General features: G+C 45.6%; 1 long non-coding RNA gene across 4 annotated transcripts in view; it reads right to left on the bottom strand.

The window, feature by feature from the left end:
• Positions 1-1484: 1484 nt before the first annotated feature.
• Positions 1485-10903, bottom strand: part of LOC129631307 (uncharacterized) — a 48777-nt gene continuing 39358 nt past the window's right edge. For 3 of the 4 annotated variants that reach the window (XR_008703984.1, XR_008703986.1, XR_008703985.1), the window contains 2 exons: positions 4887-5053; positions 1485-1764 (listed from right to left, as the gene is read on the bottom strand). This is a non-coding gene — a long non-coding RNA (uncharacterized LOC129631307). Of the gene's footprint in view, positions 1765-4886; positions 5054-5260; positions 5336-10903 lie in introns of those variants that run through there. The other variant, XR_008703982.1, reaches the window with a different exon arrangement.

Here is a 10903-nt window from a genome sequence, read left to right as displayed (position 1 = left end):
ACCAGCAGCTAGTTTCCATGGCTCTCTCTAAAATCCCACTCTGTCAACACCTGTTCCTAGGTCTCCAGGACAACCTTGTCTGGAAGACTCTTTCCCAGTGATGATGAATCTGTCCCTAGAATGCCATTCCCAAATAAGCCTGGCTATTCCCTGACTCTCCTTCTTCTGCCAAGTATAACTTACCTCAGTTAGGTTTCCCAGGTCACCTCTATTTTATTGTCTCCTGAGGGTTTACAGCACTGCCCCCACTACGGGGGTGGTGGGGATGGAGAATTGAGGAGCTGAAAGCAATTCAAGATCAGTCAGTGGCTCCTGAGAAGGGGCCATCTCTAGGGGTAGGAACCTGGATTGGCCCCTGTCCTCTGCTTCCCCTTGTCCAAACCCTCCTAGTGTGGCTTTTGTTCCCCTCCCTGTCTCATTTCCTTCTGAGCCTATTTTATGTGCAGCAAGATGTAGAGGGATGTGGAGCCCTGTGTGATTACCCAGGATCCCTACTTCTCAAAGAAGCCTTAAAGCCCAGCTCTTCTACTAGTAACATGATATACCTCTTCTTGTGCAGCCCTGTTTATACCCACCTTTTCCAGTCCCAGCCAGCCCTTCACCCATGTCACTGTCCACTCTCCTGCCTCACAAAGAGATTTAGTATTTCCATTGCAGAGACTATTGTCCAAGTTACACAGTTAATAAGGACCAACCCAGAGCTGGATCCCAGGGCTTCTGAGCCCATGAAGGGTGTGAGTGTGGTGGCAAGGTCACTGGGTTTTCCCTTCAGATTTGCAGGGACTCTGTGTGTGTTCTGGAACCTCACAGCCTTGCTTCCGACCCAATTCATCTGCTTCCCAGCTCTGTGACCATGAGCAGAAGACTAACCTCTCTGTGTCTCTGTGTCCTCATCTCTAAAGTGGGGATCAAGAAAAGGCTTGAACCAGTGAAGTCAGGACAACTCAGGTCTATCATGACCTAGAGACAGGAACTTCTTCCCTTCCCAGGATCCCACTCTCTGCTGTTCTTGTCATGTGGTATCACAGGCTCACCCCCAGAACCCCTGGGTACAGTGCCTTCATGTGCCTGGAGGACCTAATGGTCACCCAGGCTGACACTGAGCATTGGAAAGTGGAGTCACACTGGTTCCAAGACTGCCTGAATATCATGATGGGCTACTTCAGTGAGAGCCAGGGTGAGTGATTCAGGAAGCAGCACATCATCACCCTGTAGAGACCCCAGAACTGAGGTCCAGGACTACTCATCTCACCCAGCAGGTCAGGGGGCAGCAAGACATCCCCTGCTTGGCTGACCAGTGCCGGTACCCTGGGGAGGAATAGGCTGTCAAGGTTGGAGTGGTGGAAGCAGCCTTGAAGTAGGGCAATTCACATAAAACCACTGTGTGGAGGAGAGAATCATAAAACAGACTCAGAGAGCTTCCAGTTATCCATGTTCAATGTACCAAAAAGCACACATACAAATTGCATATCCTGAAAGGGTCTTCAGGCTTTATTTTTTACATTTTAACATTTATTTTACATATTAAATATACATAAAACCTTTTCACACAGTAAATATTCTCATTAATAATAAAATTTTAATAGTGACAGTGTGTTTGAATATGCATCATTATTTTTCCTTTTTTAAATGAATTCTTTTTTGGCTGTGCTGGGTTTTCATTGTTGTGCAGGCTTTCTCTAGTAGTGGCGAGCAGGGCTTCATTCTGGTGCTTCTTATTGCAGTGGCTTCTCTTCTGTGTCGTTCAGTCAGTAAAGCATCTGCCTGCAATGCAAGAGACCTGGGTTCAATTCCTAGGTAAGGAAGACCTCCTGGAGAAGGGAATGGCAACCCACGCCAGTATCCTTGCTTGGAGAATCCCATGGACAGAGGAGCCTGGCAGACTACAGTTCATGGGATCCCAAGAGTTGGACACGACTTAGCCCTTTCTTTCTTTTCTCTGCTGCAGAACACAGGCTCTAGGCGCTCATGCTCGGTAATTGTGGTACATGGGGTTAGTTGCCCTGAGGCTTGTGAAATCTTCCGGGACCAGGGATTCAACCCATGTCCCCTGCATTGGCAAGTGGATTCTTAACCACTGGACCACCAGGGAAGTCCCTTCTGGTTTTATTTTTAAATTTTTATTGGAGTATAATTGATTTATAATATTGTGTTTCAGGTGTACAGCAAAGTGAATCAGTTATATGTATACATATATCCACTCTTATTTTTAAGATTATGTTCCCATATAGGTCATTAAGAATATTGAGTGGAATTCCTTGTGCTATACAGCAGGTTCTTATTAGTTATCTCATTTACATAGTAGTGTGTATGTCAGTCTAAATCTCCCAATTTATCCCTTCCCCACCCATCATCCCCTAGTAACCATAAGTTTGTTTTCTACATCAGTGTCTCTATTTCTATTTTGTAAATAATTTCATTTGTACCTGAAAGGATCCTCAGGCTTTGAGCAGAAAACCAGTCTTGTGAGGCAGCCTCCCTGGGTTCTTACACCCCATCCTACCTCCTGCCCCAGAGAAACCATAATAAGGCTGGAGCCTTCCAGGCCCATGTTCTCCAGCTCATGGTCAGATTCTAGATCCTGGCTGATGGCAGCATCCAAGGGCTTTGCCAGTTTGTGAAGGACTACTGCATCACTTAGAGACTAACTTAGAGACCAATATCCACCTTGTCATTCTCATTACCAAGTACAACTGGGAGGTGATATGGCCACTGAGAAGCAGAGTCTGGACTGGAGCATGAGTGTGTCTACCTTCTGAAGAGGTTCCTAAAGGACAAGAGCAAGCCTATGGACCAGACTGGTACCTGTCCCTCCAAGCCCTCATCACAGCAGCTCACTGTGCCCTTGTAGAATGATGGCCAAGCTATGCTGCTCACTGCTTTTCCAGTGATTAGAGGCTGCGCATCCACAATATCAACACCTCATTCAGCAAATGTGAAAGCACTTCCCCATGCAGGGCTTCTGGGGATACGAGGCTGAGGATATCCCAGGGACCACCTGGGCCTTACTGTCTCCTGGGCAGAGGTTGTCCTCCTACAGGAAGGGCTGAAAATTAATTAGCTTTGAAAAAATTAACTTAAGCAAGAGCATATAGCACTTGTCTTGATTCCATTTCTGCTATGCTATGCTAAGTCACTTCAGTCGTGTCCGACTCTGTGTGACCCCTAGACGGCAGCCCACCAGGCTTCCCCATCCCTGGGATTCTCCAGGCAAGAACACTGGAGTGGGTTGCCATTTCCTTCTCCAATGCATGAAAGTGAAAAGAGAAAGTGAAGTCGCTCAGTCATGTCTGACTCTTCGCGACCCCATGGACTGCAGCCTACCAGGCTCCTCCATCCATGGGATTTTCCAGGCACGAGTCATATATATCTCCATCTCTTCATTTGGAAAATGAGGGTAAATTTTTTAATGGACAAGTTGCATTTATTTTTTGGAGCCTTTTTTGAAAACTTGAAGTCACCACAAATCAATCTCATATAACTCCATTGACATATAAGGAACAGCTACATTAATATCATCATGTTTTATAGAAAGTTCAAAGTAACAGTAATTTAGCACCAAACATGATGGAGTACCTGCTGTGTACCACACACTCAAATGTGTGTCATCTCAGCTAACCAACCTTCTTTCAGTTCCTTGTGGTTTTTAACACTTTGTAAGCAAAACTCTTTGCTAAACTCTTCAGTTGCTGCTGCTGCTGCTGAGTCGCTTCAGTCGTGTCGCACTTCTGTGCAACCCCATAGACGGCAGCCCACCAAGCTCCCCCATCCCTGGGATTCTCCAGGCAAGAACACTGGAGTGGGTTGCCATTTCCTTCTCCAATGCATGAAGTGAAAAGTGAAAGTGAAGTCGCTCAGTCATGTCTGACTCTTAGCGACCCCGTAGACGGCAGCCTACCAGGCTCCTCTGCACATGGGATTTTCCAGGCAAGAGTACTGGAGTGGGGTGCCATTGCCTTCTCCGAAACTCATTAGTATATTACAGTTTATCTCTGCATTTAGTGAATTTCCAGAACTTCAAAGATCTGACGTATAGAAGAGTCATTTGACTGGCAGTAGAGGCCACCCAGGTGAAGCATTTCAAGCAGGGGTACAGTGGAGTCCTCACCGCACAGAGAGAAGTCTCGGGCTCCAAGGGGAGGGTGATGGCAAGTGTGAAAACCAAGTGTTCTGGGTTCCCAGAGAAGAAGCCCTAGGCTACAAGTATTCCTTGCTCAGGGTTTGCCCCCAGAAATCAGGGGTGGGGGGAACAGGGACAAGGAAGATACTCTCACCCTGGAAAGGATAAAAGGCCTAATCAAACTTGGGTACCCCATGCGGCTCCTCGTGGTCCGAGGTGTGGATGTTAAGACCCTCTGGCGGGAAGTTCCAGCACCCTGCATCCCACCTGTAGCCCTCTCTTTCCCTCCATCAGCACCCCCTTCAAGGGTTTGCTGGGCTACCCAGGTGGAGCTAGTAGTGAAGAACCTGCCTGCCAATGCAGGAGATGTAAGAGACGTGAGTTTGATCCCTGAGTTAGGAAGATCCCTTGGAGGACAGCACAACAACCCACTCCAGTATTCTTGCCTGGAGAATCCCATGGACAGAGGAGCCTGGTGGGCTACATACAGGCCATAGGATGGCAAAGAGTCGGACACGACTGAAGCGACTTAGCATGTACGCACACATGGGTTTGCTACCATAAAGCAAGTTTCTTAGATAAGGTTGCCAGGACCATGGTCATTTTAGCTTCTCATGCTTACTGGCCTGGGGTCCTCATCCATTTCCACTCTTCTCTCTCCTTCCAGCCCCACACATGCCCCAGTGTCCTTCCTGACTGTGGACCTAGACCACCTTTAGTATCTCTTCTCTCGTCTTGTCTTACTCTAAAGGTGAGTTAAACAGACCTCGGAAGGTGGGAAAGGTGTGAGAGAGGGCAAGACCTCCAGCTCGGAGCACTCTGAGGTTCCTTCCTGCTTTCAGGCGATGCTCCCCAACCTGTTCACCAACTTCCTTTCTTCCTTTTCTCCTCAAAGATCTCAGGCCAGAGCAGTGAAGACTTTGATCAGGAAGCCTATGGTGGATGAAGGGTAGTGAAGGATAAGGTTGTGAAGGGTGAGAATTTAAAAGCTCTTACTGCCTTTACCATGTAGCCATGGTAAAAAGAAACCACCAGAATCTGTTTTCAGCCTGTGTGATCACCAATCTATAACAAGTCCCCTGTGACCACAGTTCTGAAAGTCAGCCAGTCAGCCAGAGCCCGGAAAGTAAACACTCTCACCTCTGAAAATCCCCAACCTCTGAGCACTGGCTTCTGCAAAACCCACACCAAAACCCACTTCAGCTTTGCTTAAAGAGACAGTGTCTTATAAGCTGTCCATGCTTAATCTCTTAACTGAATCTCACATTCAGTTTTTTGTCTGGGCTTTTAAGTTTTCCTTTCTTCCTTTAACAAGGGGTTTACGCAATCAAATGAGGTCCTCTGAAACCCAGGTTGCCTGGGTTCTCTCTGTAGAAGCCAACATATACTACAAAAGCCTGTGGAAGTCCTGGCTGTAGAAATCCTGGCCCAGACTCACTCCGCAGAAGTAATGAATGTTGTTTATGCTAACATTGCTAATTTCAGAATTGTTGATTATTGTATTAACTGACTGAGATAGAAGGTAATTGATTTTGACAACTTAACTTTGATGGTGAGCCTCCCATTCTTCTAGGAGTAGACCTAGAAGGGATTCTGCTCCAATGTCTGGGTCCTCAGCCCTGATGGTGAGCTGTTCTACAGGGATTGATCAGGGATTCTGAGAGTCTCAGGTGCACCTACAGGAGAATTCAGCCCTCAGCTCTCATGAGAAGCATTTGATGGAGAATCACCCCTGGATGTCTGGATGGAGATCCAGAGGAGAGAATGGAGCCAGGGATGAGGAAGAGTTTGGCCAATGTCCCTAAAACAAAGACCTTAGATGAATGGGCCCCTGGACCAAGACGAAGTAACCATGCAAGTAGAGGAGGTCTAGGGGAAATTCTAGAAACACTGCTGATCCCAGGGCAAGCAGCAAGTACATACCAGGGTGCTGGATGGGTGCCCAGACCTCTCAGAAAGCTCTTCCCATGGGGTGCTAGATGAGGATGGCCTCTTGGGGTCTTTCTCTTCCTCTCTCACAGAGCTAGTATCCTACCCTCAACCTGGACCCAGGGACAGCTGTCAGTACACCCTTTGTAAATCCCATTAGGCAATGGCCAATCCCTTCCAGTGTCTCCTCTAAACTTCTATCATAGTGCTTAGAGTGCCCTGTGGCCCTTATGCGCTTAAAGAGTGTTTGAGAGCCTGGAGTCTGGACTCAGATTGCCTGGGTTCAAACCTTAGCTTAGCTTCTTACAAGCTGCCTGAATCAATCTGCTTCACTTTCAGTTCAGTTCAGTTCAGTTACTCAGTCATGTCCGACTCTTTGCGACCCCATGAACTGCAGCACGCCAGGCCTCCCTGTCCATCACCAACTCCTGGAGTTCACTGAGACTCATGTCCATCAAGTCAGTGATGCCATCCAGCCATCTCATCCTCTGTCGTCCCCTTCTCCTCCTGCCCCCAATCCCTCCCAGCATCAGAGTCTTTTCCAATGAGTCAACTCTTCGCATGAGGTAGCCAAAGTACTGGAGTTTCAGCTTCAGCATCATTCCTTGCAAAGAAATCCCAGGGCTGATCTCCTTCAGAATGGACTGGTTGGATCTCCTTGCAGTCCAAGGGACTCTCAAGAGTCTTCTCCAACACCACAGTTCAAAAGCATCAATTCTTCGGTGCTCAGCCTTCTTCACAGTCCAACTCTCACATCCTTCCATGACCACAGGAAAAACCATAGCCTTGACTAGACGGAACTTTGTTGGCAAACTAATGTCTCTGCTTTTCAATATGCTATCTAGGGTGGTTATAACTTTCCTTTCAAGGAGTAATTTAATTTTACTTTTAATTTCACGGCTGCAGTCACCATTTGCAGTGATTTTGGAGCCCAAAAAAATAAAGTCTGACACTGCTTCCACTGTTTCCCCATCTATTTCCCATGAAGTGATGGGACTGGATGCCATGATCTTCGTTTTCTGAATGTTGAGCTTTAAGCCAACTTTTTCACTCTCCACTTTCACTTTCATCAAGAGGCTTTTGAGTTCCTCTTCACTTTCTGCCATAAGGGTGGTGTCATCTGCATATCTGAGGTTATTGATATTTTTCCCGGCAATCTTGAGTCCAGCTTGTGCTTCTTCCAGCCCAGCGTTTCTCATGATGTACTCTGCATAGAAGTTAATAAACAGGGTGACAATACACAGCCTTGACGTACTCCTTTTCCTATCTGGAACCAGTCTGTTGTTCCATGTCCAGTTCTAACTGTTGCTTCCTGACCTGTATACAGATTTCTCAAGAGGAAGGTCAGGTGGTCTGATATTCCCATCTCTTTAAGAATTTTCCACAGTTTATTGTGATCCACACAGTCAAAGGCTTTGGCATAGTCAATAAAGCAGAAATAGATGTTTTTCTGGAACTCTCTTGCTTTTTCCATGATCCGGTGGATGTTGGCAATTTGATCTCTGGTTCCTCTGCCTTTTCTAAAACCAGCTTGAACATCAGGAGGTTAACGGTTCACATATTGCTGAAGCCTGACTTGGAGAATTTTGAGCATTACTTTACTAGCGTGTGAGATGAGTGCAATTGTGTGGTAGTTTGAGCATTCTTTGGCATTGCCTTTCTTTGGGATTGGAATGAAAACTGACCTTTTCCAGTCCTGTGGCCGCTGCTGAGTTTTCCAAATTTGCTGGCATATTGAGTGCAGCACTTTCACAGCATCATCTTCCAGGATTTGAAACAGCTCCACTGGAATTCCATCACCCCCACTAGCTTTGTTCATAGTGATGCTTTCTAAGGCCCACTTGACTTCACATTCCAGGATGTCTGGCTCTAGGTGAGTGATCACACCATCATGATTATCTTGGTCATGAAGATCTTTTTTATACAGTTCTTCTGTGTATTCTTGCCACCTCTTCTTAATATCTTCTGCTTCTGTTAGGTCCATACCATTTCTGTCCTTTATCGAGCTCATCTTTGCATGAAATGTTCCTTTGGTATCTCTGATTTTCTTGAAGAGATCCCTAGTCTTTCCCATCCTGTTGTTTTCCTCTATTTCTTTGCACTGGTCGCTGAGGAAGGCTTTCTTATCTATTCTTATTATTCTTTGGAACTCTGCATTTAGATGCTTATATCTTTCCTTTTCTCCTTTGCTTTTCGCTTCTCTTCATTTCACAGCTATTTGTAAGGCCTCCCCAGACAGCCATTTTGTTTTTTTGCATTTCTTTTCCATGGGGATGGTCTTGATCCCTGTCTCCTGTACAATGTCACGAACCTCGTTCCATAGTTCATCAGGCACTCTATCTATCAGATCTAGTCCCTTAAATCTATTTCTCACTTCCACTGTATAATCATAAGGGATTTGATTTAGGTCATACCTGAATGGTCTAGTGGTTTTCCCTACTTTCTTTAATTTAAGTCTGAATTTGGTAATAAGGAGTTTATGATTTGAGCCACAGTCAGCTCCCGGTCTTGTTTTTGTTGACACTATAGAGCTTCTCCATCTTTGGCTGCAAAGAATACAATCAATCTGATTTCAGTGTTGACCATCTGGTGATGTCCATGTATAGAGTCTTCTCTTGTGTTGTTGGAAAAGGGTGTTTATTATGACCAGTGCATTTTCTTGGCAAAACTCTATTAGTCTTTGCCCTGCTTCATTCTGTATTCCAAGGCCAAATTTGCCTGTTACTCCTGGTGTTTCTTGACTTCCTACTTTTGCATTCCAGTCCCCTATAATGAAAAGGACATCTTTTTTGGGTGTTAGTTCTAAAAGGTCTCGTAGGTCTTCATAGAACCGTTCAACTTCAGCTTCTTCAGCGTTACTGGTTGGGGCATAGACTTGGATTACCATGATATTGAATGGTTTGCCTTGGAAATGAACAGAGATCATTCTGTTGTTTTTGAGATTGCACCCAAGTACTGCATTTCGGACTCTTTTGTTGACCATGATGGCTACTCCATTTCTTCTGAGGGATTCCTGTCCGCAGTAGTAGATATAATGGTCATCTGAGTTAAATTCACCCACTGGAGAAGGGAATGGCAAACCACTTCAGTATTCTTGCCTTGAGAACCCCATGAACAGTATGAAAAGGCAAAATGATACGATACTGAAAGAGGAACTCCCCAGGTCAGTAGGTGCCCAATATGCTACTGGAGATCAGTGGAGAAATAACTCCAGAAAGAATGAAGGGATGGAGCCAGAGCAAAAACAATACCCAGCTGTGGATGTGACTGGTGATAGAAGCAAGGTCCGATGCTATAAAGAGCAATATTGCATAGGAACTTGGAATGTCAGGTCCATGAATCAAGGCAAATTGGAAGTGGTCAAAGAAGAGATGGCAAGAGTGAATGTCGACATTCTAGGAATCAGCGAACTAAAACAGACTGGAATGGGTGAATTTAACTCAGATGACCATTATATCTGCTGCTTCACTTTACCCATCTTCAAAATGGAGAAATACTGATGCTCCTGACTCAGAGGTTATTGAGTGGAATAAATGGCAGCTGTAAGTCAAGGGTTTGGACCAGGACCTGTCTGATCCATCCTCCATTATTTATGCGTTGGTGTTAGCTGTTTACTAGGATAATGAATGTGAATCACCTTCTTCCAGACTGTGGACTTTCTCCTGGCAGTAACCTTACCTGGTTCCTGCCCGTGCCAGGCACCTGCTGCAGAGCAGACACTCCTGCCCAGCTGAATGGATGGTTGTATCTGACTGCTTACACCTTGAGGCCAGCATGCAGATTCCTTAGTTCTTCACTCAAGACCCTCTGTGATCAGGCCCCCAGCAATCCTCAGCTCTGTGAGCTTTCCTTCTGCCTGTCCCCCCACCCCCACCCCGCCCTCTGCCGTCCGGCAAGTCCCGCTGCTCCTCACACATTACTCTACTTGCATTTCCCTGCCCAGAATTGCCTTTCATCCTACACCTTCATCTTCCTTGCCCCCTTTGTCAAGAACTAGGTCAATTCTCACCACCTCTAAGAGCCTGGCCCCTCTTCCTGCTCAGGATCCAAGTTTTACCAGTGGTGGGTATCAAAAGCCCCATCAGAATAGCTCTCCTTGTTACAAATATTTTATAACATCATTTTCTTTCTGAAAAGAAATTCAAAGATAATTTAATCTATACACCCATAGAATTTTTGCCTTTCTATACAGTTTATGTGGTTCTCACTGCAAGAATACTAAAGTGGTTTGCCATTCCCTCCTCCAGTGGACCACGTTTTGTCAGAATTCTCCACTGTGATCCATCTGTCTTGGGTGGCCCTGCATGGGATGACTCATAGCTTCATTGAGTTACCCAAGCCCCTTCACCATAACAAGGCAATGATTCATGAAGGCAGAAGGAGAAGAGGGTGACAGAGGATGAGATGGTTGTTTGGCATCATTGACTAAATGGACATGAACTTGGGCAAACTCTGAGAGATGGTGAGAGATAGGGAAGCCTGGTGTGCCACAGTCCATGCGGTTGTAGAGTCCGACTTGGCGACTGAACAACAACCCATAGAATTATAAACTGGAGTCAATGTAGTGCTGTAATTATAACAAAAAGTATTAAAAATTAAATTACAACATGTAAAATTATAGCATGTGTTTGAATAGTTAAATGTTTCAGTTGACTATATACAAAATAAACTGATGACATAGGTAGTTACATGTATGCAAATAATTCTGTAAATATGACAGCTATAAATGCAGACTGATTTGAAAATGCAGTGTGGACAATCTGGAGCATCCCTGAGGGTGACACAGCACTACAGAAAGCCTCTCTTGGTAAAGTACCCCACAGCACAAAGTACAACCTCTCTTTTATCTGCAGC

The sequence above is a fragment of the Bubalus kerabau genome, chromosome 1 (assembly GCF_029407905.1).
Source record: "Bubalus kerabau isolate K-KA32 ecotype Philippines breed swamp buffalo chromosome 1, PCC_UOA_SB_1v2, whole genome shotgun sequence".
NCBI lineage: Eukaryota > Metazoa > Chordata > Mammalia > Artiodactyla > Bovidae > Bubalus > Bubalus kerabau.
This window is presented reverse-complemented; position numbering and strand designations above follow the sequence as displayed.